The 27612-nt window shown below is 39.2% G+C and overlaps 1 long non-coding RNA gene across 1 annotated transcript in view; it reads left to right on the top strand.

The window, feature by feature from the left end:
• Positions 1-18972, top strand: part of LOC136794661 (uncharacterized) — a 50042-nt gene extending 31070 nt beyond the window's left edge. The window contains exon 3 of the long non-coding RNA XR_010841731.1: positions 18830-18972. This is a non-coding gene — a long non-coding RNA (uncharacterized lncRNA). The remainder of the gene's footprint in view (positions 1-18829) is intronic.
• The last annotated feature ends 8640 nt before the right edge of the window (positions 18973-27612 follow it).

Genomic DNA, 27612 nt, shown 5'->3' with positions numbered 1-27612 from the left:
TCTGACTATTAGACTACTAGCAGTCAAACCAGGTTAATGGGCCAGCTTGAAGCAATCTGTCCTAATACAGCTAAACCTACTATACCTTCTGGGTATTACATGTCATGCAAGCCCTGTGGTAAGCCTGAAACACATAAAGACCAAAAAGAATGAATAAGACATGGTTGTCCTTACATTGCTGTAGGATAAAACCTATGTAAGCAAAAAATGATAATGTAGGAAATCAGTGTCATAAGAGAGACATGAAAATTGTGTAGGAAGTAACTCTTTGGGGAGTCAAGAAAGGCATCTAGGAGAAGGTGACATTTGAGGTAGGACTTGAAGGCTAAGTGGGCATTTGCTCATGAAGGAAGCGAGTTCCTCCATACTGGGGGAAGGGTTGCGGAGGAAAGGAAGATGAATGGGAATTGGAGATTTTAAACTGAGTAGGTTAAAACCTGCAGTGGTTCCTAATGCAGAAACATCACTGAGTTGAATCTTTAAGGAGCAAGGTTTCATAACTGATAGCAGAGGGAGGAGAGGAGATGAAGGAGAAGAAAGGGTACTCCAAATGGTCAGGATTGGCATGAGCAAAGCTGAGGAGGAAGGACCTTGGAGGCTCTTTTTGGGAAATAAGAAAGGTACTTTGGCTGGAGGTTACGTGAGGGTGTTCAAAGAGGAAGGGTGGAAACAGCTGTAGAAGGATCATGGAGAATCTTGAGGCTAGGTTGAGTTTGGGAATGAGAAGCCAAGAAACGTTTTTAAATAGGCGAGTGACAGATGAGAATAGAGTCAGTAGATAGGTGAGAAGGTGATGATAGTAAAGTAGTTCTTTTGGTAATCTTAGGTTTGAGGTAATAAATACTTGAACTGGAGTAATGACAGTGACCCCAAAGAAGGAGGCAGATCTCAAGAGCTACTTCAAACAAACAATCAATAGGAATTGGCAACTATTGAGATGTTGTGGGAGAAGAGAAAAAAGTGTCAAAAATGACTTAAAAGTTTTGAGCTTGGGTGGCTTGAGTGCTACAATTGGGCAGAGTGGGTTTTGTGGAGAAGATGAGTTCAGTTTTGGTTGATTGTCTTGAATATGAGGTGCTGATGAGAGACCCATATTCCAAATAGTTGGTTGGGAAGTTGAAATCTGGAGCTTAGAGGCTCTTATCAGTGCCTTTTCAAAATGGTCCTATAGTATCTAACTTATGGAACGTCAAAGCAGGATTTAAAAGGAGCTGAGCAATTAAGAAGAGTTTCAGGTGGGGTCTTTATTTATTGGGCTATTTAAAAATCTGTGTGTGTAAGCATGGAATTGGAGATTTTCTCCCAAGAGTAGATGTGTTTAAAATTCATTGCCTTAGAAGTTATACAAACCTTTCTAGTGATTTTACTTCATCAGTGTGTAAAGTTTGCTGAATTTTAATGAATCAACCCTTAAGGACAATTGTTTTAAAAATCACTTTGGATACAAATGACATCATCTCAAACTGTAGTGTAGACTCAAATGAATAAGGGAATCAAAACCAGATGGGTTTATTGGATTTGCAGATTACTGTCAAAGTGTTCAGCCCTCAGAGTTTCTGAGTTTAACAAACACTTTATCTGAAAGATTATTTAAAATATTCAGTAATTTACATCTTGGCCTACTTTTGTACGGAACTTAAGTGGCAGATGATCAGAGGGCAATTCGACAGCCATCAGAGCTGAGAAACATCAACTGGTGTTTATATCCAGGAAGCAAGGAACCATGATGCTTCGCCCACCCCCTTTTTTTTTTCTCAATAGTCACATCAAGTATTTTAAAATTTGCTCCAGAAAACATTATTAAAATTCAGTAATTAGTGGTTAATCCAAAAGCAAAGACTTGCTCTCCAAAAAAAAAAAAAGCTTTCAAAATGCCATTGCAATATTAGGCATTTAAATTTTTGTTTGTTTTGCTTTCAGATATGGACATTTTGTTTCCCTCACATCACCTTGAATTAGTGTGCCAATGATGCAATTTACTTAAGATATTTTAAAAAGGAAGATGGAATTATCTCTTTGAAGAAAATAATTACACCCATTCTTTTAATTCTGTAAGTTAAATATATAGGTTTTAAAAATATAGATTTTTGAATCTTGCATTGAAGGTCCTAATGGGTGTATTTTATTTTAAACAGGAGATCCAGAAATTTACTTATTAGTCGTAATAAGCTATTAATAATTTGAACCACTATTTTTATTACTGCCTACTATTCTTTACATGGGGTCTGTGATACATTTGGAAATCTGTTGTACAGAAAGTGTGATAAGAAGCAAATATTAATATGAAAATTAATCAATGTGATAAATCATATTAACAAATTGAAGGAGAAAACCATATGATCACATCAATAGATGCAGAAAAAACTTTCAACAAATTTCAACACCCATTTATGATAAAAACCCTCCAGAAAGTAGGCATAGAGGGAAGTTACCTCAACATAGTAAAGGCCATATATGACAAACCCACAGCCAACATCATTCTTGATGGTGAAAAACTGAAACAGTAACAAGACAAGTTGTCAACGTAGTTTTGGAAGTTTTAGCCACAGCAATCAGAGAAGAAAAAGAAATAAAAGGAATCCAAATTGGAAAAGAAGTAAAGCTGTCACTGTTTGCAGATGACATGATACTATACACAGAGAATCCTAAAGATGTCACCAGAAAACTAGTAGAGCTAATCAGTAAATTTGGTAAAGTAGCAGAAATGCAAAATTAATGCACAGAAATCTCTTGCATTCTTATACACTAATGATGAAAAATATGAAAGAGAAATTAAGGAAACACTCCCATTTACCACTGCAACCAAAAGAATGATGAAAGAAATTAAAGATGATACAAACAGATGGAGAGATATACCATGTTCTTGGGTTGGAAGAATCAACATTGTGAAAATGACTATACTCCCCAAAGCAATCTAAAGATTCAATGCAATCCCTATGAAAGTACCAATGGCATTTTTCACAGAAGTAGAACAAAAAATTTCACAATTTGTATGGAAACACAAAAGACCACGAATAGCCAAAGCAATCTTGAGAACGAATCTTGAGAATGAGATATATTCAATTTCTTGAAATCGTGAGATTATTTACTTCCTGCATCTTTTGGTTTTAAAATACACCGTTTTTTATGTGATGGTGGTACCTTAGAGCATTAATGTTAGCTGTCCCCTCTCACATTACAGTCCATTGATTCGGGTTGTTCTAATGTCAGATCTCCTCCAAGCAGCAACTCAGGAATCCAGGTACTTCTATGGTGTGGATCCACCATCTTGGAGTTCTTTACTTTAACCATGGGCATAAGAAATGGGAGAAAGAGTAGAAAAGGCATTCTGGCTCTTAATTGCCTTGTTCTGGAACTGAACCAAGTCACTTCTGCTTACATTCCATTGACCAGATCATAATCAAGTAGTTCTACCTAAGTAGAGGAGAGACCGGGAAATAGTCCTCCTGTGTGCCCAGAAAGCAGAGGAGAATTGAACATTGGAGAACACTAGAAGCAGCTCCAAGAGATGGGAATAGTAGGCAGTACATGTTTTGTATCAGTGTCTTAACTTAGCAAAGTCAACTGGTGGCAATTCTAGGTTGAAGTCCAAAATATTGTTATTACTCTTTTATTTTACTGGAATACAAATCTAAAGCTCTCTACTGTATCCCAACCTACATGGCAATGGAAGAAAAAAAAGTTCAGATTAATCATTTTTAAAATAACTAGACTTTAGCAAATTAGGAGGCAAATGCTTTGACTGAAGCATAGCAAAAAAAAAAAAAAAACTTCTTTCTTACCCACAAATGAATTGTATAACAATATTATTAAAAGGACAGATTGGTACCAATTTCTACTAATATTTGTTCCTTTTTTTAAACATCTTTATTGGAGTATAATTGCTTTACAATGGTGTGTTAGTTTCTGCTGTATAACAAAGTGAAACACCTATACATATACATACATCCCCATATCTCTGCCCTCTTGCATCTCCCTCCCACCTTCCCTATCCCACCCCTCTAGGCAGACACAAAGCACCGAGCTGATCTCCCTGTGCTATGCAGCTGCTTCCCACTAGCTATCTATTTTACATTTGGTTGTGTATATATGTCCATGCCACTCTCTCACTTCGTGCCAGCTTACCATTCCCCCTCCCCATGTCCTCAAGTCCATTCTCTATGCCTGCGTCTTTATTCCTGTCCTGCCCCTAGGTTCTTCAGAACTTTTTTTTTTTAGATTCCATATATATGTGCTAGCATAAAGTATTTGTTTTTCTGCTTCAGACTTACTTCACTCTGTATGACAGTCTCTAGGTCCATCCACCTCACTACAAATAACTCAATTTCATTTCTTTTTATGGCTGAGTAATATTCCATTGTATATATGTGCTGCATCTTCTTTATCCATTCATCTGTTGATGGACACTTCGGTTGCTTCCATGTCTGGGCTATTGTAAATAGAGCTGAAGTGAACATTGTGGTACATGACTCTTCTTCAATTATGGTTTTCTCAGGGTATATGCCCAGTAGTGGGATTTCTGGGTCATATGGTAGCTCTATTTTTAGCTTTTTAAGGAACCTCCATATTGTTCTCCATAGTAGCTGTATCAATTTACATTCCCAACAGTGCAAGAGGGTTCCCTTTTCTCCACACCCTCTCCAGCATTTATTGTTTGTATATTTTTTGATGATGGCCATTCTGACTGGTGTGAGGTGATACCTCATTGTGGTTTTGATTTGCATTTCTCTAATGATTAGTGATGTTGAGCACCCTTTCATGTGTTTGTTGGCAATCTGTATATCTTCTTTGGAGAAATGTCTATTTAGGTCTCTGCCCATTTTTTGATTGGTTTGTTTGTTTTTTTGATACTGAGCTGCATGAGCTGCTTATATATTTTGGAGATTAATCCTTTGTCAGTTGCTTCATTTGCAAATATTTTCTCCCATTCTGAGGGTTGTCTTTTCATCTTGTATATGTTTTCCTTTGCTGTGCAAAAGTTTTTAAGTTTCATTAGGTCCCATTTGTTTATTTTTGTTTTCCTTTCCATTTCTCTAGGAGGTGGGTCAAAAAGAATCTTGCTGTGATTTATGTCATAGAGTGTTCTGCCTATGTTTTCCTCTAAAAGTTTTATAGTGTCTGGCCTTACATTTAGGTCTTTAATCCATTTTGAGTTTATTTTTGTGTATGGTGTTTGGGAGTTTTCTAGTTTCATACTTTTACATGTACCTGTCCAGTTTTCCCAGCACCACGCATTGAAGAGGCTTTTTCTCCACTGTATATTCTTGCCTCCTTTACCAAAGATAAGGTGACCATATGTGCGTGGGTTTATCTCTGGGCTTTCTATCCTGTTCCATTGATCTATATTTCTGTTTTTATGCCAGTACCATACTCTCTTGATTACTGTAGCTTTGTTGTGTAGTCTGAAGTCAGGGAGCCTGATTCCTCCAGCTCCATTTTTCGTTCTCAAGATTGAGTGCCAGAGCAAAATATATTCAATTTTGAGTTCTCAAGGTTGAGTCCCGGCTCTGCCACTTCCCAAGTGTGTGGTTTTGCCAAGATATTTAATATCACTGAGCCTCCATTTCCTTATTTGTAAAATGTGAATAATAATAGTCTCTATTTTAAGTTGGGGTCAAGATTAAATGAGACAATGAATGGCTCCTTGAAAGTGCTCAATAAGGGTTGGTTATTTTATGTAGCTTGGCTTCAGAGAGGATCCCCATTTAATTATTTCTCATGTTTCCTTGGAGTTTGTGCCCTTACAATTTAAAATGTTTTATAAGCCAGGAAATTAAAACGTAAGCATTTTAACATCCACTGGAATAATTTTCCTGACATTTTGTTAGGAATTACTGAAAACAGGAAACTGGCTGTTATGAAGAGTTAAAGGAGGTGATGAGGCTGGCACATTGGGAATAGATATTATGGGCTGTGAAGCTTAGGATTAATTAAAGAAAGAAAAGCAAAGACCACCCATGCCACAGAATCATGTTCCCTTGCCTGGAATGTGCCCAGGAGCAAAGAGGAGAGTTGGTAGAGGCAAATAGAGGGTTCCAGCATGTTCCAGTGTATTCTGCACAAGGTCACCATTGAGTGGAGCTCAGTATAGCATCATGTAACCATATTAATAAGAGGAAAATTAAAATTCATGATCAATAAGTAGGTAGAATTTCCTCCTTTTGGTAAATGTTATAAGACAGTCTGGGTGAGTAAAATTGCCTTGTTTTTGTCTCTGGAACCATTTTGATTAGATTGGAAAGTAAAAACCTTGCTCTTCATGATACAATCTCTATTCCTTTAGTCTTTAACATCTTCCTAGTAGGAAGATGTTAACAAATATTGGATCCCCTGGACCAACCAGACTGAGAAATTCAGCTTCACTCCCAATAACATCCAGTTGCTTAGAGATTTTAAAACTCACAATCAGTTTAAAAATCATTTTATTCATTCATCCAATCATTTTATTGTCTGTGATGGTAACTTTCTGATATTTTATGGCTAATATTTTGTTGTTTCTGACATTTCTTTTCTTTTTTTTTTTTTTTTTTTTGTGGTACGCGGGCCTCTCACTGCTGTGGCCTCTCCCGTTGCGGAGCACAGGCTCCGGACGTGCAGGCTCAGCGGCCATGGCTCACGGGCCCGGCTGCTCTGCGGCATGTGGGATCTTCCCGGACTGGGGCACGAACCGGCGTCCCCTGCATCCGCAGGCGGACTCTCAACTACTGCGCCACCAGGGAAGCCCTGACATTTCTTTTTAAAGAAATTCCCTTTCAGGGAAGCACTTCTCAAATTATCAATTTGAAAAATCTCAGAAATTTATAAATTGTTTTAATTTAGCAGCATATCAAAGTGCATTGTTTCGTTTCCTTTGATCTTGGAGATTTATTGTCATTAAAGTCCCGAACATGTTACATGTAGTGAAATTGTGTGTGTATGTGTGTGTGTGTGTGTGTGTGTGTGTGTGTGTGTGTGTGTGTATCTTATGTATAACTATATAAGTAGCATTGTATATATATTTATAAATAAAATTTTTGGAGAAGGCTTACTATTAACTTCCTAATATGAACACTAATATTGAATAGTATTGGTAATAGTGTTAGTATTAGTCACAGTTATTAGTTAGAGAGAACAGGCTGTAGCCTGAACTTATAGGAACAACTCCCCAAATCACACACAGACATAGGCTTCCAAGGGACCTACCACATTTGCCATAGTCAGGAAGCAACAGAATCACTTCCAGTTCCCTAGCTGCAAGAGAGTCTAGTCAGTGAGTTTACTTGTGGTCACCTGCAGTAAAGGAAGGTATACTGAAAAGCATCAGGATGGAGATTGAGTGAGCTGACCATAATATCAGCCCTCCTGGCAATGCATGAAATGTGATGGATACTTTATAGAGGTAACTAAAGGTCACACTTTATGTGTGTCTTAAACAAGGAAATTGTCAGAGGGTGATCCAAGGGAAAACCTGAGCATCAGGAGCAGCAGAGAGCTGTATCTTCTTACAGGAGATTAATCTGTCATAGTGGGCAGTGTACTAGGGCCTGTGGACCCAATCTTGCCCATCACCTGTTTTAGCAAATAAAGTTTCGTGGGGAACACAACCACCCTCATTCATTTATGTATTGACTATGGCAGCTTTCACACTGCAGTGGCAGAATAGTGTTACAGAAACTGTATGCCCTTCAAAACCTCAAGTGTTTACTACTTGGCCCCTTACAGGAAAAGTTTACAGACCCCCTGGTCTAACCCCATCATATAAGTTTGGAAAACCCACTGGAATTGATACTTTTATTAGTGATTTTGCAAAATAACATTGATGAATTTTTATTTTTTAATGTGCACTGCACTGCTGAGGTCAGTATGCCAAGAACACACACACACGGACACACAACCACAACTAAAATAAAACAAAAAAATCATACGTTCTCACAACTATTGAGCATTTAGATGAGAAGTTTGAGAAGTTCTATTTCTGTTTTTATACAAGAATTCCCCAGATTTGATTTTAGATAATTGGGAAGACCTTTTCAGCAGATTTCTATATGACTTTCCCAGGCAGATGTCTTACTTCTGTTCTGTGAATCATGTGGCAAGTTAACAGTGATTCTGACAACCTCTCTCACAATAAGATGTTAGAAATGACCAAGTGCATTGGGTGAATGTCATATGTGCATTCACAAAGGACAAGGAAATTGTCTCCTGTTGACTTAACATGACTTGTGTGATCACCTAATTGTTTATGGCTTTCTTGAGCAATAAGGATCTAAACAATTTTCAGCCACAGTGCTAACCTCTATTGGCTTCTGCCAAATTATTACAAGCTAGATTCCTTCTGTGCCCTTTTGGAATAAGTCAGGACTATGTGTTTGGACTTGGCACATACATGATATAATTTTTCACAAACTCCTTCAATTTCATGAGACAGCATCTTACTCCTATTGAAAATATTCTTACCATGGTCAAATGCTTAGTGACTGGAAAAGACTATGTAACACACAGAGAAAACAATAAGCAAAGTTCCTGAGTATCTACTGCTTGTAAGACCCTTGCTTCTTACTCACAACCAGGGATGCTTATTTCTCTTCTTAGGAGGACATGGGCAAATTTGGGAGTATACTCACTTCCCAAATTTCCGGAGACTGTGCTACAAGCAGAGAATATTGGCTGCCTGTAGTGGAAGCTATCAATGTTGTCTGGTTTACACCCCACGCCACATATTTAAAACAGCTTCTCAGTTTCTGAAGGACAGGAGCTTATGTCTTTTGCTTGCAGTGCTATCTTATTAGTCTTTTTTCTATTACTGTTCCTTGTTAAATTCATTTCATATCCCAGTTTCGTTCTCAGAGGTCCGCTCTGCCCACTCACTGAAGATGGAGTAGATGAGCATGAAGGAGCCTGGATCCCCTGAGTCACTGTGGGAGGAGACTCATCCAATCAGGAATATCTGCTTTGGACTTGGCATAGTGAGAAATAAACTTCCATTGTGTTAGACCACTTGGAATTGGGGGTTGTTTCTTAAAGCATTTAGCTTGTCCTGGCTAATACACTGAGCCACTCACTCCACTGTCTTTGTGAGCATTCATTATTCATCAGCTAATCTCTAAGGCAGGTGATTCACAGTTCACTTAACATGAAGGAAAGTCCTGAATCGATGGGATTTTGGGGAATGACAAAGACACTTTTGTTCCTGGGATGTTTGATTTAGTTTCTTCTAAGGCCATTGGATTAGTCAGTAATTGTGAAAGCCACTGTATGAGGTCATTTAAGTGCAACTCATTTTGGAGGAAAGGAGAAGGGCCTGGGTTTTCAGTTCAGGTGCAGTGATGCATGGTGTGCTTTGTTCTGTTGCAAAGTGTAGTATAAATGATATATTATTATTTATAGTTGAAGTGCTAGAATTTGTGAATTTTAAAACCTTTTTATTTTGAAATAATTACAGACTCAGAGGAAATAGAAAAGAAATTTACAAGGAGGTTCCATGAGCCTCCTTACCTCCTCTCGGCCCAGTGTTTATATCTTGTATAACTATAGAACTATATCAAAACCAGGACACTGACATTGGCACAATCTACAGAGCTGATCCAGGTTTCACCAGTAATACCTGTACTCAGTTGTGTGTGGGTGTGTTGTTGCATGCATTATATCACACACATAGCTCTGTGTAGCTGCTATTCATAATCAAGATGCAGAACTGTACCATTACTACATGGATCCTTCATGCTCACTCCTATAGTTACACCCACCGTCTAATCCTTAACATTCTCTCCTCTGCCAATCTAACACTTGGCAACCACTAAACAGTTCTCCACCTCTACAATTTTGTTATTTTGAGAATATTATACAAATGTAATCATATAGTATTTGACTTTTTGTCACTCAGAGAAATTCCCTTGAGGTCCATCCAAGTTGTCATGTGTATCCATAGTTTATTCTTTATTGCTGAGTAGTATTCCATGGTGTACATCACCACAGTTTGTTCAACAATTAACCCACTGAAGGGATTTTCGGCTATTATGAATAAAGCTGCTATTAATGTTCATGTAAAAGTTTTTGTGTGAACATCGGTTTTAATTTCTCTGGGATAAATGTCCAAAAGTGCAATTGCTGGGTCATATGGTAAGTACATTTTTAGTTTTAGAGGAAACTGCCAAACTATATTACAGAATGGTTGTACCATTTTATATTCCCACCAAAAATTAATGAGTGAACCTTGTCAGTATTTAATGTTATCACTATTTTTTATTTTAGCAATTCAGATAGGTGTGTAATGATATTTCCATTGTGGATTTAATTTGCATTTTCCTAATAGTTAATGATTTTGAACTTTTTCTGAGTATTTATTTACTATCAGTATTTTCTCTTTGGTGAAATATCTGTTCATGTCTTGACCCATTTTCTGATTGGATTCTGTACTTTTTTCATGCTGAGCTTTGAGAGTTCTTTGTGTAATCTAGATATAAGTCCTTTTGTTAGCTATGTGGTTTGCAAATGTATATTCCACTCTGTAATTTGTCTTTTCACACTGTTAACAGGATCTTTGACAGAACAGACAATTTTAATTTTGATGAGGTCCAATTTATCAATTTTTTCTTATGGATTACATTTTTCATGTCAAATCTAAGAACTCTTCACCTAGGCCTAGATCCCAACCATTTTCTCCTATGCTTTTAAAAATAACAGTTTTACAATTTTCTGTTTTACATTTAAGTCCATGATCCATTTTGAATAAACTTTTGTATAAGGAATGACGTTAAGGCCAAGGTACTTTTTTTAAAAAATAGATGTCTAATTGTGTGAGTGTTTTTTGAAAAGAAATGAGGTAAGTCATACCATCAACGATATTACCTTACTTCTGTTTTCACAAACTTTCTTGAATGAGAGACAGGGGGACAGGATGGAGGTACAGCTATCGTATTTATTTATGCACCCATGTTTCAATAAAAATTTTGTGTCAGGCATAGAGGAGGGTCTTAAACTAGCAGCCACAGGTCGATTCTGGCCTGCATACATATTTGTCCCACACAGTGTTTTTTAAAAAAATTTGAGCCAACTTAAAAAAATTGTGAAGATTTCATGTGCAAGTGTAGATTTATGGATTCTCCTTAAACATCAGAAGATTCAGTATTGTAGAGCCATATTACTCCCTCACAACTGTGTCCTTGAGTTGAGTTCTTTTGTTGGGACATGCCCTTTCCAGTTTATGACAATCCCTGTGGACTCCCTGGCACTGTGAGCTCTTGTCAGTGTCACCTCCCCTAGTTATTTTTTTCTTGGCATTATTGTTTTAACTGTCCAGTGCTTGTTCCTGTACAGAGCTCTCTTCGCTCACTTTAGCCCATTGCATTTGTGATCACTTTAGGTTTCTCTTCTTGGCCTGTGGTTCTTTCCTTTTGTTCTATTTCCCCTACCTCTCTCATTTTCTCTGTCTTTCCCAGTTTATTGATTTAAGCCCACTTTCTACTGTGATTGGCACTAAAATGTCACCTGAGAGTGGCCTATCTGGGTGTTCCTAGATCCTGTGGGATCTTGGCCCCACAGGACCTCCCGCCAAGGTCAAGACATGTAGTACACCATCTGTGTGTGGTCAGTTTCCAAAGTAGAGATGGTGGTAGGGTATGGAGAATACCCACTAGGTCTTTGGTTTTAAACTACTTGTCATGCCATAGTTATTTAATGCCCCCTGAGCATTTAGTGGCCCATAACTTGAGCCACTGAGCTCAGTCATAAAAGCATTTGTAGTGGCATATCAACTATAATTATTCTAAGGCACACTTGGTGTCATTTGGGAAAAAAAAAAAGGCTTTCAACCAAAGGATGACTCATGGCATCCTGGAGAGAGAAGGCCAAGAAAGAGTAATGCCAAAGGATGGGAAATTTCAAAAGCTTCTGGGAAAATTTAGGTCAGAGAACATCAGACCTGGACTCTAAGGCTTTCTCTCAAATCCCACAAATCACTTTTGATTTCAAAAGAAACAATGATAACTGTCTTGAGCACAAGATGGCAGTCTTAGGTCTGCTTCACTCCTTGCGGCTGTCTGGAGAAAAGTGATGGGAAACAGAGCAGAAACAAAATTGCTCGTGTTGCTGAGAAATATTGAAAAATAAATAGTAATCAAGAAGGATGATGAGGGAAGGAAAGACATGAAAATAAATGCAAGGTTTTTTGTGCTGTGTTTTGCTTTGTTTTAAAATTTGGCTCCATTCCTTGTCTTGAGTCTCTGCTAAATACATGTGGGTGTGGGTCCCACGTGCATGTTTTGGCCTTCTAGAGCAAAGGTCTTAAGAAAGTCAAGGGATGTAGGGGAAGCAGAGACCATATGTGCTGGGGAGGTGACAGGAAAAGAGCCCTGGTTCTGGGATGGAGGGAGTCTTGGGCTAGACTATGATGACCTCTTTTCAGTGTTCTTGTGAAAATAAGAAAATGAGAAATATCTTCTTTATACAAAGAGCTATGCCAAACTCTAGCTAGCAAACATCTAGCAAACTCATAGGCAAATAATAAAAAGAAGAGTAAAAGACCCTCTCTTTCTCCTGTAGCCACTGAAATCCAAAATGAAGGAGGAAACTAACTACTCTGGAGCACCCTCTTTTCTGCAAAGAAAATCATATCCCAGGATGAAAAGATGAACAAGGAAGAAAAGCTAACTTAGCAAGAAGCTCTTTGGCATTCTCTAATGAGACACCCAAGATAGCCCAGGTGGTATGGTAGCCCAGTCCTTACAGCCAGCCCAGAACTGTGTCAAAACCCCCAAAGCAAAGGAAGCTGACAGGCTGATGCTGCTGGGATGAGGCGAGATCATTCTGTGCCTTTCCATTTCTCATGATGGCCAGCTGCAGGGCAGTCCCTCTTAGAGGCAGAGAGGTAACTTCTCTGATGACTGTTGTTTCTTCCATCCTGCAAAGGGTGGGCTACCTCGACACTTTCAATCCCTCAGTAACTTTCAATGAAGTGATGTAATGCCTCCATTGTATGACTTTCTTCACTTACAAAATGAGATTAATAAAAGCAATATCATCACTTTTGGAGGTGATATCCATCACATAAAGAAAGTTTCAGAGTTAAAGTTTCAGCCACTCAAATACAATATCTAATTACTCATCCAAGAGTCCTGTGAGGTAGAAGATGTGCGAAAACATTATTGCTGTTAGTTAAATGTGGAGTTGCAGGCGCAGAAAGGCAAGTTGAGAATTTAAAACTGCACATGTTTGTTTTTGCTTCATAAATAATCTTGTGATTTTTCTTTGAATATTCTTTTTCAGTTATTTAAAGAACAAAGAATTCAAAGGACACCATAGAAACAACAAAAGGCAGTGGCCGATAACATCTTTGGGGTCGTAAGATTACTGGGGATGGCTCTCAAGATGTCCCCTCTAAATCTAAAAGTACCAAGTGACAAATTGTTTCAAGTTGAAGTTAAAAAATATTGCTTTTTGTTGGTTGTGTTTTATGGATCTGATAACACTGTGTGAAGATCATTAGAAATATCCTGGAGTACAGAAAACCCAGAAGTAGCTTCATCTACCCTGAGAAATTGAAATATCCTTTGGGGACAGAATCTTCTCTTCTGCTCAGCTCACTTGTGAGGGTAAGAGATGGGTGGCAGGACAGCATCTCCCATCTCCAGGACCCTCTCTCTTAATCCACAAGAAATCTTACCCTGTGCACAGGAGAAGTCTTCCAACAGTAGAGAAGGTATACTGAAACTTTCAAAGTGCAATAGAGGAAAGGCAAAAGCTGCAGTTTCTATAAAGGGCCTTGCAGAATCTCCAAGACTTCTGACAGAAAAGAGGTAATTATAAGGCATGAGGTCAGTCAGTATGAAAGTCCTTTTACCACATAGGTGAAAAACAGACTCTCAAGAAGAGGTGGATTTTGTTCTACCGAAAAATCTGTTTTTTTTTTTTTCCTGGGATGACTTCAGAAGTGCAATTATGATATGGACCTTGTGTCTGTAAGGGTTTCTATTCATCAGACTTAGCATAGAATTGTTCTAAGGTCATATAAAGCCAAGGGCTAGGGTCTTTCAGTAGAAGGAAAGAACAAAAGTTTCAGGGCCTGTCTGATGCAGGTCTTGGCAGGAACCACCAAACACCCTTCAGAGATGCTGCTGCTTTGCTGAGGGTAGACCGGTCATAGGGCAGACTCGGATTAGAGCAAAAGGTAGTGGTAAGAAAGCAGTCACCAACTTCTCTTAGAGTTTAGTTTTGGGGCAAGAGGCCAGCATAGACAGTTGGTGCTAATTTTGGGAGTAGAGTAGAGGAAAGGTGTAGGCAGTGACCACCACTCAAGCAGCATGTGGTTCCACACACAGGCCATGCTGCTTCTGGCCTCCTTGCACTTACATCATCCTCCTGGTCATTTCTCCTGGAGAATTCAAGTGCATCCTTTAAGACTCAGCTCAAGGGTCATTTTTTCATTGCCTCCTTGAAACTTAGCTGCATCTCTGATGGAGATCTCTGTTCCTCTTTTGTTTCCTACAGCCCCCAGTACATGCCTTCAGTCTTACATCATGTAAATTGAAAAGATCTACTTTGTACTTCCTATAGGACTAAAAGTGCTTAGAAGACAGGGATTATGTCTTATTTCTCTTTATATTTCCAGTGCTAAGCAGTGTCTGTCAATTAAGAGAATCGAAGTTCTGAGGGCTAAGGAACCACCATTCCCAAATATTTCCCTCAAAGTCAGGCTATGAGAACTGATGCGGGTAGCTCTCCCCTGGCTTGTAGATGTTGCTGGTTGTAAGGAAGTCTCAGAATGCCTTCAAAAGTTCCAGGTTATAGGAAATATCACCTTCACAAGCAAAAACCAAATATTATTGTTTGTATCATTACAGAAGTTATCTGTTTGCTGGAGACCAGTTACTTTACAGATGGACAGCTAATTAATTAATTATGTAATACTGGTAAGGATCTGCAAAGAGAAGTATAAGAGACATGGAGAAGATTTAGTGCCCAGTGAAAATAAGGTAGCTATACCTCCATTTCTTTCTCATAAAATCCTAGAATATCAGTGCAGAAAGGGACCATTGAGGGTATCTACTTCCTTATGATTTTGGTTATCCATTGCTGTGTAGCAAAACTACCCAAAACTTAATGGTTTAAAACAACAACATTTTACTCTGCTTCACAGTTCCGTGGGTCAGGAATTCAGGCAGGGTCAGCTAATTCTTCTGTTCCTAGTGGCATCAACATAATTCACTCAGTGGTATTCAGTTGGTGGACAGATTGGTCTGGAGGGTCCAAGAGGGTTCATTTTATGATATTATTAATGGGGTCTGAATGGGTCTAGGTATGTCTGGAAGGCTGAGCATAGCTTGGACTGTCGACAGAGATGCTTTCCATCATGGTAGCCTCAGAAATCACATAGTGATTCCTTTCCTACTTTATATTGGTTGAGGCAGTCACAAGCCTGCCCAGATTCAAGGGGAGGGGATATGGAGTCTACTTCTTAGCAGGAGTGGTATCAAAGAATCCACAGTCCAGCTTCCAAACTGCCAAACTCATTTTACAGATAGGTAAACTTGAGACTTAGGATAGGTAAATTATTTTCCTAAAAGCACCAAGCAAGCTACTAAGTGGCGTAGTTGTGAAATGAAACTCAAGCCTAATGATTTCTATAGCAAAGGTGAGAATATTGTGAGACGCTGTGGATAGACTTCTTCTATGTCAGCTCATTCTTTTTTGTTTGCTTGATATGGGGAAAAAGCTTTAGTTAAAGCTACTGGAAAGAACAGACACAAACAAGTTATTTTCCTTATAGATTTTTTTTTAGAATAATGGTCAAAATTTAGAGCTGTCCTCAGAAATGAAAATTAAGGCAGTAGTGCTCACCACTCACAGTATTATGCTTATATTTATTAATGAAGTCCTGTGTAAAATGCTGACTTTTAGAGCTAGCTGGAGGGAGCAATGTGGTAGAAAGATGGTTTTTCTTCAGGGACTGAAAGGGAATGTGTCAAGTTGTCACCTAAGTTCAAATTATCCATTTAATTCTGTTTTAAGTTAAAGATTATGTAGTCAGGAAAAATCTAGACAATATCTTACTGAAGTTCTGTTTAGGAAATGATGGTAAATGCTGTTAATTGGCCCCCAGTGTCCATTCTCTCTTTCTTCTCCTGAGGAATAGAACCCCCTGCTTCAAATTTCTCAGAACATTTGGTAAGATGCAGTTAAATGACTCTATTTCCCAACCTCTTTTGCAGTAAAAGAATGGCCACTTGGCTAAGTTCTTACCAGATAAATGTAAGTGGAAGTGATGTACAATTTCCACATCATTTCCTCAGAAAGTAGTTATTTGCCCTCCATTTCTTGTCCTCTTTCCTTCTTACAGGCTGGTGAGTCAGTATATGAGGACACACCCTGGGAAAATGACCAAGGAACAAGATAGAAGGAGCCTGAGTCTGTGGATAAGCCCATGGAACAGATCCACGAATCCTTCTTGGAATGTGCATTCTGTCTGAACTGTGACATGAGAAAGAAATACATTTCCCACTTGTTTGAGCTACTGTATTCGGGGGTCTCTTTATCAAAGCAGGTTAACTTCTACCCTACCTATTACAGAAATGGAAAACCTTAGGGATATAAGCTTCCAACACAAGTGTTTCCCATCTCTGATAGTTGAAATTACAACTTTGGAAGAGAAGACGTGGGCACAGGAATAAGGGGCCTCTCTTATTAAGACAAAGCACAGCACAAAGTTTGAGCCTCACAAAGAGCATCTCTAATTGGAAAGGAGTGTCAGACAACCCTGGTTCAGCCTGATTCTGCCCCTTTGTTCCTCTTTTCTGTTAGGATGCTTCCACTTCAGTCATGGATAATACCATTGCCCTGGTCCTGAGGAAATGTTGCTTGGCTATTATAGGGGTTCCTAGGACTCAGTGGATGGGGAGGGAAGGGCACTCATGACAGGCCCATGGAAACCCACAAGACTGCCCTGGTTGCAGCACTAGAGATCATACTGGCTAAGTATGGGCTGTTGAGAAGACTGTTATGTATCCTAGACTTCAGAGAATTCTTTTTTCTTTTCTTTCTTTGAGGAAGAATAGATAAAATTCTTTGACTAGCTGACTCCATAAGAGAATATTAATTTTAGAGAGTAGGGAAACTCTAAAATATAAAATTCTGACCACATAGGCGTGAATGATCCCCATGAGGAAGAAGTGAGACCTTAGGTAACTAGGCTGTGGATTGTGGTGTGAAACGAGTTGGAAGGTGAGGTATATAGGCAAGTTTTGAACACAATAGAGCTTCACAAATCTGTGAGAACAGTAGCAGAAGGACTTGAAGCCCAGAATGCATTAAGGTTGAAAAAAAATACGGAGAGCAACAAAAAAGGACCATTTGAACCAGGCTTAGAGTACGAAGAGGAAGAATGAAGAGACAAGCTCAGAGCAGGGGCAGATGGTGAGACAGATCATAGAAACAACACAGTATTATTCACCTCTTATTCTGTGTTCTCTGGTGAGAAAAAGGATCTCTGCATTGGGAATGGTAGAGGTAATATGGTTAAGAAGAATTTGACATCTTAGCTAAGTAAGACATGAAAGAGATATAACATTTTTAATGTAACATTTTAAACAGCTGCAAAGATGATAAAGGTCATTACTGGGCTTATGTCATCAAGGAACAATAGATGGTAATACTTGGGGAGAGATGGTACATTGAAGAAAAGAATAGAAAATGCCTCCGTTATCCAAAAAGGACCAAAAGTGGGTTCCAGAATGTACCTAAATTACTGTTCATTCTCTTTCTCAGACCAATCCTCCCTTGTCTAGTCTACTCTTCTTCTCTTGAAGAAATGTGTCTTTCCACATCAGGGGAAGGGGAATGATTGTAAAACTGGCCAGGTGCCGCAGCTGGGTTTCACAAGCCTAAGCTATGAAGGAGAAATTACTATCCAAGACAACCCAGTGCCACAGTACTGAAAGGGCAGTCAAAACAAATTCATTTGAAGAAGGTGATATTTTAATATTGGAGAAACAGGGTATAAGGATGAAAAGGGACCAAAGGAAGAAATGGAGGTATAGGTCAAAAAGCCATATGAGTACTTGTTTGACATCAGGTTAGAATGAGGACAGATCTGGAGTTGGCATGAGAGATGAGTTCAAGGGGATTGAAAAAAAAGAAAAAGAAGAAAACCCCCAAACCACAAACAAAACAACAACACCCTCCTCCCCCCAAACAGAGAACTACTACTATTGGGCAATACTAGCTTGGTCTTTATGCAATTGGGTGTGTGGCACATAGGTGGCTCAGGCCAAGGGCCAAGGGAGACACCACATGGATTTCAGTTTGGTGAATTCTTAGCTGGTTAAATAGACACACTCAATGTAAAGATGAATTAACTAGTTAAGGAATGAATGTCAGCCTAGATAATGTTCTCTAGTTGAATGTCTGGACTTGTCATGTTGAATAATTTTATCAGTGATTTAAATGTATGCATGAAAAGCATATATATTAAAACTGCATGTGAAAAAATATAGGAAGAACAATGGGGTTGTTGGATGGAAGATTCAAGATTTTGTAAGACTCAAAAAAACTCAATGATCTGGGTCATTGATTCAAAGATAACAGCAATGGGGTTTTTAGGAAGGATAAATGTTGAGTTGATAACTTAAAAACAAAAGTAAATAAAATTTTCCACACCAAAAGAGTAAAAAGAAGCAGATAAAAGATATATTAATGATATATTTTATGTAACCTAATAAATTCAAAATATTATTTCAATATAAAATCAATCAATATAAAAATTTTTGAGATATTTTTCCTTTTCTTTCTTTCTGTCTTTTTTTTTCCTTTTTTTATTTTTGTAAATCTTTACTCTTATGTGTGTATTTTACACTTACAGCACATTTCATTTTGGACTGGCCACATTTCAAGTACTCAGCCACTCAGGCTACTGGCTACCATATTGGACAGCATGGATCTATAAGGATATTGGTCATAAACTATGGACGTTGAAGATCACAACCATGATGCTGAAACCCTTGGAAATAGGTAATAAGAAATGGATAAAGAGCCTGGAGATGTTTAAAAAGGACATGAACACTACATTTGAATACGGAAAGGGGTGTGACATGGAGAAAGAATTTCATCGTTTTTTCTCTTGCAGCTAAGAGGTTAAAACTAAGGAGCAATGGATGAAAATTATTAGGGATGCAGATACAGACTTCCATAAAAATGGAACTTTCTAGTAATTAGAGGTGCGCAAAATGGGATTAACTTTAATTCAACCAACATATATTGAGCTCCATGCAAGGTATTCTGTTAGATGTCAAGGTTACCATGACAAATAAGAGAATTACTTCCCTCAAAGAGTTGGTGACAGTTTAATGACTAACTTTAATATAATCTGTAAAGATCTTATTACTAACGTGCTGATAAGGGAGGGTTGCTGGAAGTGTTCAGGCAGACTTAGAATTGTATCCCCTTGTATAGAGGATTTCTGCAAATGACTGAGACATTGTACTTAGCCAGTGGATCTCAAACTTGTTTGTGAATCACAATAAGAAATACCTTCATAACACAATCCAGCACACCCCATAATGAAAGAGAGCTTCATGAAATAATATTACCTTTACATGTGTGATAGACCTTGATGTTTTGTATTCTAGTATAGCCTAGTCTATTTCATTAGAAATGTCCTTGTCACAAACCACTAAATTGACTTATTAACGGGTTGCTAATTCAGTTAGAGGAACTTTTAGTTAAGTATCTATAGACGTCTGTTATAATTGAATACTGGTACCTTTTTTTTTTTTTAATCTTTATTGGGGTATAATTGCTTTACAATGGTGTGTTAGTTTCTACTTTATAACAAAGTGAATCAGTTATACATATACATATATACCCATATCTCCTCCCTCTTGCGTCTCCCTCCCACCCTCCTTATCCCATCCCTCTAGGTGGTCACAAAGCACCGAGCTGATCTCCCTGTGACACGCGGCCGCTTCCCACTAGCTATCTATTTTACATTTGGTAGTGTATACATGTCCATGCCACTCTCTCACTTTATCACAGCTTACCCTTCCCCCTCCCCATATCCTCAAGTCCATTCTCTAGTAGGTCTGTGTCTTTATTCCCGTCTTACCCCTGGGATCTTCTTTTTTTTTTTTGCTTTCTGGAATTATATTATTTATTGATCACTTATTCATTCAAGTGAATTCAGCACCTAGAATGTGCTGGGCATTGTACTACATGATGTGGATACAATGATAAATAATATAAATTCTTGTCTTATGACAACATACACATCATCAGGATTTGCTAAACCATCAGCTTATAATAATAATAATAATTATTATTATTTTTTAAACATCTTTATTGGAGTATAACTGTTTTACAATAGTGTGTTAGTTTTTCCTTTACAACAAAGTGAATCAGTTATACATATACATATGTTCCCATATCTCTTCCCTCTTGTGTCACCCTCTCTCACACCCTCCCTATCCCACCCCTCTAGGTGGTCACAAAGCACAGAGGTGATCTCCCTGTGCTATGCGGCAGCTTCCCACTAGCTGTCTAATTTACATTTGGTACCTAGGATCTTCTTGACATTTTTTCCCCCTTAGATTCCATATATATATGTGTTAGCATACGGTATCCGTTTTTCTCTTTCTGTCTCACTTCACTCTGTATGACAGACTTTAGGTCCATCCACCTCACTACAAATAACTCAATTTCATTTCTTTTTATGGCTGAGTAATATTCTATTGTATATATGTGCCACAACTTCTTTATCCATTCATCTGATGATGCACACTTAGGTTGCATCCATCTCCTGGCTATTGTAAATTGAGCTGCAATGAACATTTTGGTACATGACTCTTTTTGAATTATGGTTTTCTCAGGGTATATGCCCAGTACTGGGACTGCTGGGTCATATGGTAATTTTATTTGCAGTTTTTTAAGGAACCGCCATACTGTTCTCCATAGTGGCTGTATCAATTTACATTCCCACCAGCAGTGCAAGAGTGTTCCCTTTCTCCACACCCTCTCCAGCATTTATAGTTTCTAGAGTTTTTGATGATGGCCATTCTGACCCGTGTGAGATGATATCGCATTGTAGTTTTGATTTGCATTTCTCTAATGATTAATGATGTTGAGCATTCTTTCATGTGTTTGTTGGCAATCTGTGTATCTTCTTTGGAGAAATGTCTATTTAGGCCTTCTGCCCATTTATGGATTGGGTTGTTTGTTTTTTTATTATTGAGCTGCATGAGCTGCCTGTAAATTTTGGATATTAATCCTTTGTTAGTTGCTTCATTTGCAAACATTTTCTCCCATTCTGAGGGTTGTCTTTTGGTCTTGTTTATGGTATCCTTTACTGTGCAAAAGCTTTTAAGTTTCATTAGGTCCCATTTGTTTATTTTTGTTTTTATTTCCATTTCTCTAGGAGATGGGTCAAAAAGGATCTTGCTGTGATTTATGTCATAGAGTGTTCTGCCTATGTTTTCCTCTAAGAATTTGATAGTGTCTGGCCTTACATTTAGGTCTTTAACCCATTTTGAGTTTATTTTTGTGTGTGGTGTTAGGGAGTGTTCTAATTTCATACTTCTACAGGTAGCTGTCCAGTTTTCCCAGCACCACTTATTGAAGAGGCTGTCTTTTCTCCACTGTGTATCCTTCCCTCCTTTATCAAAGATAAGGTGACCATATGTGTGTGGGTTTATCTCTGGGCTTTCTATCCTGTTCCATTGATCTATATTTCTGTTTCTGTGCCAGTACCATACTGTCTTGATTACTGTAGCTTTGTAGTATAGTCTGAAGTCAGGGAGCCTGATTCCTCCAACTCCATTTTTCGTTCTCAAGATTGCTTTGGCTATTCGTGGTCTTTTGTGTTTCCATACAAATTGTGAAATTTTTTGTTCTACTTCTGTGAAAAATGCCAGTGGTAGTTTGATAGGGATTGCACTGAATCTGTAGATTGCTTTGGGTAGTATAGTCATTTTCACAATGTTGATTCTTCCAATCCAAGAACATGGTATATCTCTCCATCTATTTGTATCATCTTTAATTTCTTTCATCAGTGTCTTATAATTTTCTGCATACAGGTCTTTTGTCTCCTTAGGTAGGTTTATTCCTAGATATTTTATTCTTTTTGTTGCAATGGTAAATGGGAGTGTTTTCTTAATTTCATTTTTAGATTTTTCATCATTAGTGTATAGAAATGCCAGAGATTTCTGTGCATTAATTTTGTATCCAGCTACTTTACCAAATTCATTGATTAGTTCTAGTAGTTTTCTGGTAGCATCCTTAGTATTCTCTATGTAGAGTATCATGTCATCTTCAAACAGTGACAGTTTTACTTCTTCTTTTCTGATATGGATTCCTTTTATTTCCCTTTCTTCTCTGATTGCTGTGGCTAAAAATTCCAAAAGTATGTTGAAATAAGAGTGGTGAGAGTGGGCAACCTTGTCTTGTTCCTGATCTTAGTGGAAATGGTTTCAGTTTTTCACCATTGAGGATGATGTTGGCTGTGGGTTTGACATATATGGCCTTTATTATTTTGAGGAAAGTTCCCTCTGTACCTACTTTCTGTAGGGTTTTTATCATAAATGGGTGTTGAATTTTGTCGAAAGCTTTCTCTGCATCTATTGTGATGATCATATAGTTTTTCTCCTGCAAATCGTTAATATGGTGTATCACGTTGATTGACTTGTGTATACTGAAGAATCCTTGCATTCCTGGAATAAACCCCACTTGATCATGGTGTATGATCCTTTTAATGTGCTGTTGGATTCTGTTTGCTAGTATTTTGTTTGAGGATTTTTGCATCTATGTTCATCAGTGATATTGGCCTGTAGTTTTCTTTCTTTGTGATATCTTTGTCTGGTTTTGGTATCAGGGTGATGGTTGCCTCGTAGAATGAGTTTGGGAGTGTTGCTCCCTCTGCTATCTTTTGGAAGAGTTTGAGAAGGATAGGTGTTAGCTCTTCTCTAAATGTTTGATAGAATTCTCCTGTGAAGCCATCTGGTCCTGGGCTTTTGTTTGTTGGAAGATTTTGAATCACAGTTTCAATTTCAGTGCTTGTGATTGGTCTGTTCATATTTTCTATTTCTTCCTGGTTCAGTCTTGGCAGGTTGTGCATTTCTAAGAATTTGTCCACTTCTTCTAGGTTGTCCATTTTATTGGCATAGAGTTGCTTGTAGTAATCTCTCATGATCTTTTATATTTCTGCAGTCAGTTGTTACTTCTCCTTTTTCATTTCTAATTCTATTATTTGAGTCTTCTCTCTTTTTTTCTTGATGAGTCTGGCTAATGGTTTATCAATATTTTTATATTCACAAAGAACCAGCTTTTAGTTTTATTGATCTTTGCTATCGTTTCCTTCATTTCTTTTTCATTTATTTCTGATCTGATCTTTATAATTTCTTTCTTTCTGCTAACTCTGGGGTTTTTTTGTTCTTCTTTCTCTAATTGCTTTAAGTGCAAAGTTAGGTTGTTTATTCGAGGTGTTTCCTGTTTCTTAAGGTAGGATTGTATTGCTATAAACTTCCCTCTTAGAATTGCTTTTCCTGTGTCCCATAGGTTTTGGGTCATCGTGTCTCCATTGTCATTTGTTTCTAGGTATTTTTTGATTTCCTCTTTGATTTCTTCAGTGTTCACTTCGTTATGAAGTAGTGTATTGTTTAGCCTCCATGTGTTTGTATTTTTAACACGTCTTTTCCTGTAATTGATATCTAGTCTCATAGCATTGTGGTTGGAAAAGATACTTGATACGATTTCAATTTTCTTAAATTTACCAAGGCTTGATTTGTGACCCAAGATATGATCTATCCTGGAGAATGTTCAATGAGCACTTGAGAAAAATGTGTATTCTGTTGTTTTTGGATGGAATGTCCTATAAATATCAATTAAGTCCATCTTGTGTAATGTATCATTTAAAGCTTGTGTTTCCTTATTTATTTTCATTTTGGATGATCTGTCCATTGGTGAAAGTGGGGTGTTAAAGTCCCCTACTCTGAATGTGTTACTGTTGATTTCCCCTTTTATGGCTGTTAGTATTTGCCTTACGTATTGAGTTGCTCCTATGTTCAGTGCATGAATATTTACAATTGTTATATCTTCTTCTTGGATCGATCGCTTGATCATTATGTAGTGTCATTCTTTGTCTCTTGTAATAGTCTTTATTTTAATGTCTATTTTGTCTAATATGAGAATTGCTATTCCAGCTTTCTTTTGATTTCTATTTGCATGGAATATCTTTTTCCATCCCCTCACTTTCAGTCTGTATGTGTCTCTAGGTCTGAAGTGGGTCTCTTGTAGACAGCTTATATATGGGTCTTGTTTTTGTATCCATTCAGCCAGTCTGTCTTTTGGTGGGAGCATTTAATCCATTTACATTTAAGGTAATTATCGATATGTATGTTCCTATTAACATTTACTTAATTGTTTTGAGTTTGTTCTTGTAGGTCTTTTCCTTCTCTTGTGTTTCTTGCCTAGAGAAGTTCCTTTAGCATTTGTTGTAAAGCTGGTTTGGTGGTGCTGAACTCTCTCAGCTTTTGCTTGTCTGTAAAGGTTTTAATTTCTCCATCAAATCTGAATGAGATCCTTGCTGGGTAGAGCAATCTTGGTTGTAGGTTTTCCTCCTTCATCACTTTAAATATGTCCTGCCACTCCCTTCTGGCTTGCTGAGTTTCTGCTGAAAGATCAGCTTAATCTTATGGGGATTCCCTTTTGTGTTATTTGTTGTTTTTCCCTTGCTGCTTTTAATATGTTTTCTTTGTATTTAATTTTTGACAGTTTGATTATTATGTGTCTTGGCATGTTTCTCCTTGGGGTTATCCTGTATGGGACTCTCTGTGCTTCCTGGACTTGATTAACTATTTCCTTTCCCATGTTAGGGAAGTTTTCAACTATAATCTCTTCAAATATTTTCTCAGTCCCTTTCTTTTTCTCTTCTTCTTCTGGGACCCTTATAATTCGAATGTTGGTGTGTTTAATGTTGTCCCAGAGGTCTCTGAGACTGTCCTCAGTTCTTTTCATTCTTTTTTCTTTATTCTGCTCTGCAGTTGTTATTTCCACTATTTTATCTTCCAGGTCACTTATCCGTTCTTCTGCCTCAGTTATTCTGCTATTGGTCCCTTCTAGAGTATTTTAAATTTCATTTATTGTGTTGTTCATTGTTGCTTGTTTCCTCTTTAGTTCTTCTAGGTCCTTGTTAAATGTTTATTGCATTTTTTCTCTTCTGTTTCCAAGATTTTGGATCATCTTTACTATCATTCTGAATTCTTTTTCAGGTAGACTGCCTATTTCCTCTTCATTTATTAGGTCTGGTGGGTTTTTATCTTGCTCCTTCATCTGCTGTGTGTTTTTCTGTCTTCTCATTTTGCTTATCTTACTGTGTTTGGGGTCTCCTTTTTTGTAGGCTGCAGGTTCGTAGTTCCCGTTGTTTTTGGTGTCTGTCCCCAATGGCTAAAGTTGGTTCAGTGGGTTGTGTAGGCTTCCTGGTGGAGGGGACTCGTGCCTGTGTTCTGGTGGATGAGGCTGGATCTTGTCTTTCTGGTGGGCAGGTCCACGTCTGGTGGTGTGTTTTGGGGTGTCTGTGGCCTTCTTATGATTTTAGGCAGCCTCTCTGCTAATGGGTGGGGCTGTGTTCCTGTCTTGCTACTTTTTTGGCATAGGGTGTGCAGCACTGTAGCTTGCTGGTCGTTGAGTGAAGCTGGATGTTGGTGTTGACATGGATATCTCAAGGAGGTTTTTGCCATTTGATATTACTTGGACCTGGGAGGTCTCTTGTGGACCAGTGTACTGAAGTTGGCTCTCCCACCTCAGAGGCACAGCACTGACTCCTGGCTGCAGCACCAAAAGCCTTTCATCCACATGGCTCAGAATAAAAGGGAGAAAAAGTAGAAAGAAAGAAAGAAAGAAAGAAAGAAAGAGGATAAAATAAAATAAAGTTATTAAAATAAAAAAGTAATTATTAAGAAAAAAAGTTTTTTTAAGTAAAAAAAACCCCCCAAAACAGATGGACAGAACACTAGGACAAATGGTGAAAGCAAAGGTATACAGACAAAATCTCACACAGAAGCATCCACATACACACTCACAAAAAGAGGAAAAGGGGAAAAAATAATATATCTTGCTCTCAAAGTCCACCTCCTCAATTTGGGATGATTGCTGTCTATCCAGATATTCCACAGATGCAGGGTACATCAAGTTGATTGTGGAGATTTGATCCGCTGCTCCTGAGGCTGCTGGGAGAAATTTCCCTTTCTCTTCTTTGTTTGCACAGCTCCTGCGGTTCAGCTTTGGATCTGGCCCCGCCTCTGAGTGTAGGTCGCCGGAGGGCGTCTGCTCTTCGCTCAGACAGGACGGGGTTAAAGGAGCAGCTGATTGGGGGGCTCTGGCTCACTCAGGCCGGGGGGAGGGAGGGGCATGGAGTGCGGGGCGAGCCTGCGGCGGCAGAGGCCGGCGTGACGTTGCACCAGCCTGAGGCGCGCCGTGCGTTCTCCTGAGGAAGTTGTCCCTGGATCACGGGACCCTGGCAGTGGCGGGCTGCACAGGCTCCCGGGAGGGGAGGTGTGGATAGTGACCTGTGCTCGCACACAGGCTTCTTGGTGGCGGCAGCAGCGGCCTTAGCCTCTCATCCCGTCTCTGGGGTCTGCGCTGATAGCCGCGGCTCGCGCCCGTCTCTGGAGCTCCTTTACGCGGCGCTCTTAATCCCGTCTCCTCGCACACCAGGAAACAAAGAGGGAAAAAAAAGTCTCTTGCCTCTTCGGCAGCTCCAGACTTTTCCTGGACTCCCTCCCGGCTAGCTGTGGCGCACTAACCCCCTTCAGGCTGTGTTCACGCCGCCAACCCCAGGCCTCTCCCTGGGATCCCTTGGAAGCCCGAGCCTCAGCTCCCAGGCCCCACCCATCCCGGCGGGTGAGCAGACAAGCCTCTCGGGCTGGTGAGTGCTGGTCGGTACCAATCCTCTGCGGGAATTTCTCTGCTTTGCTCTCCGCACCCCTGTTACTTCGCTCTCCTCCGCAGCTCCGAAGCTTCCCCCCTCCGCCACCCGCAGTCTCCGCCCGCGAAGGGGCTTCTAGTGTGTGGAAACCTTTCCTCCTTCACGGCTCCCTCCCACTGGTGCAGGTACAGTCCCTATTCTTTTGTCTCTGTTTATTCTTTTTACTTTTTTTTTTTTTTTTTTTTTTTTTTTTTTTTTTTGCGGTATGCGGGCCTCTCACTGCCGCGGCCTCCCCCGCCGCGGAGCACAGGCTCCGGACGCGCAGGCCCAGCGGCCATGGCTCACGGGCCCAGCCGCTCCGCGGCATGCGGGACCCTCCCGGACCAGGGCACGAACCCGTGTCCCCCGCATCGGCAGGCGGACTCTCAACCACTGCGCCACCAGAGAAGCCCTGTTTATTCTTTTTACTTTTGCCCTACCCAGGTACGTAGGGAGTTTCTTGCCTTTTGGGAGGTCTGAGGTCTTCTGCCAGCGTTTAGTAGGTGCTCTGTAGGAGTTGTTCCACGTGTAGATGTATTTCTGATGTATTTGTGGGGAGGAAGGTGATCTCCGCGTCTTACTCTAACGCCATCTTCCCCCTCAGGTCCTCTGGTCGTTTTTTCTCAGAAGACGCCACCTCTCCGTTCTCTGGAGAGAACGGGTTGATACCAGTCAGCCAGATTTGAGAAAGCCGC

Source organism: Kogia breviceps, chromosome 8 (genome assembly GCF_026419965.1).
Source record: "Kogia breviceps isolate mKogBre1 chromosome 8, mKogBre1 haplotype 1, whole genome shotgun sequence".
NCBI classification, from domain to species: Eukaryota; Metazoa; Chordata; class Mammalia; order Artiodactyla; family Physeteridae; genus Kogia; species Kogia breviceps.
The sequence above is the reverse complement of the archived record's forward strand: the minus strand, read 5'-3'. Positions and strand labels throughout refer to the sequence as shown.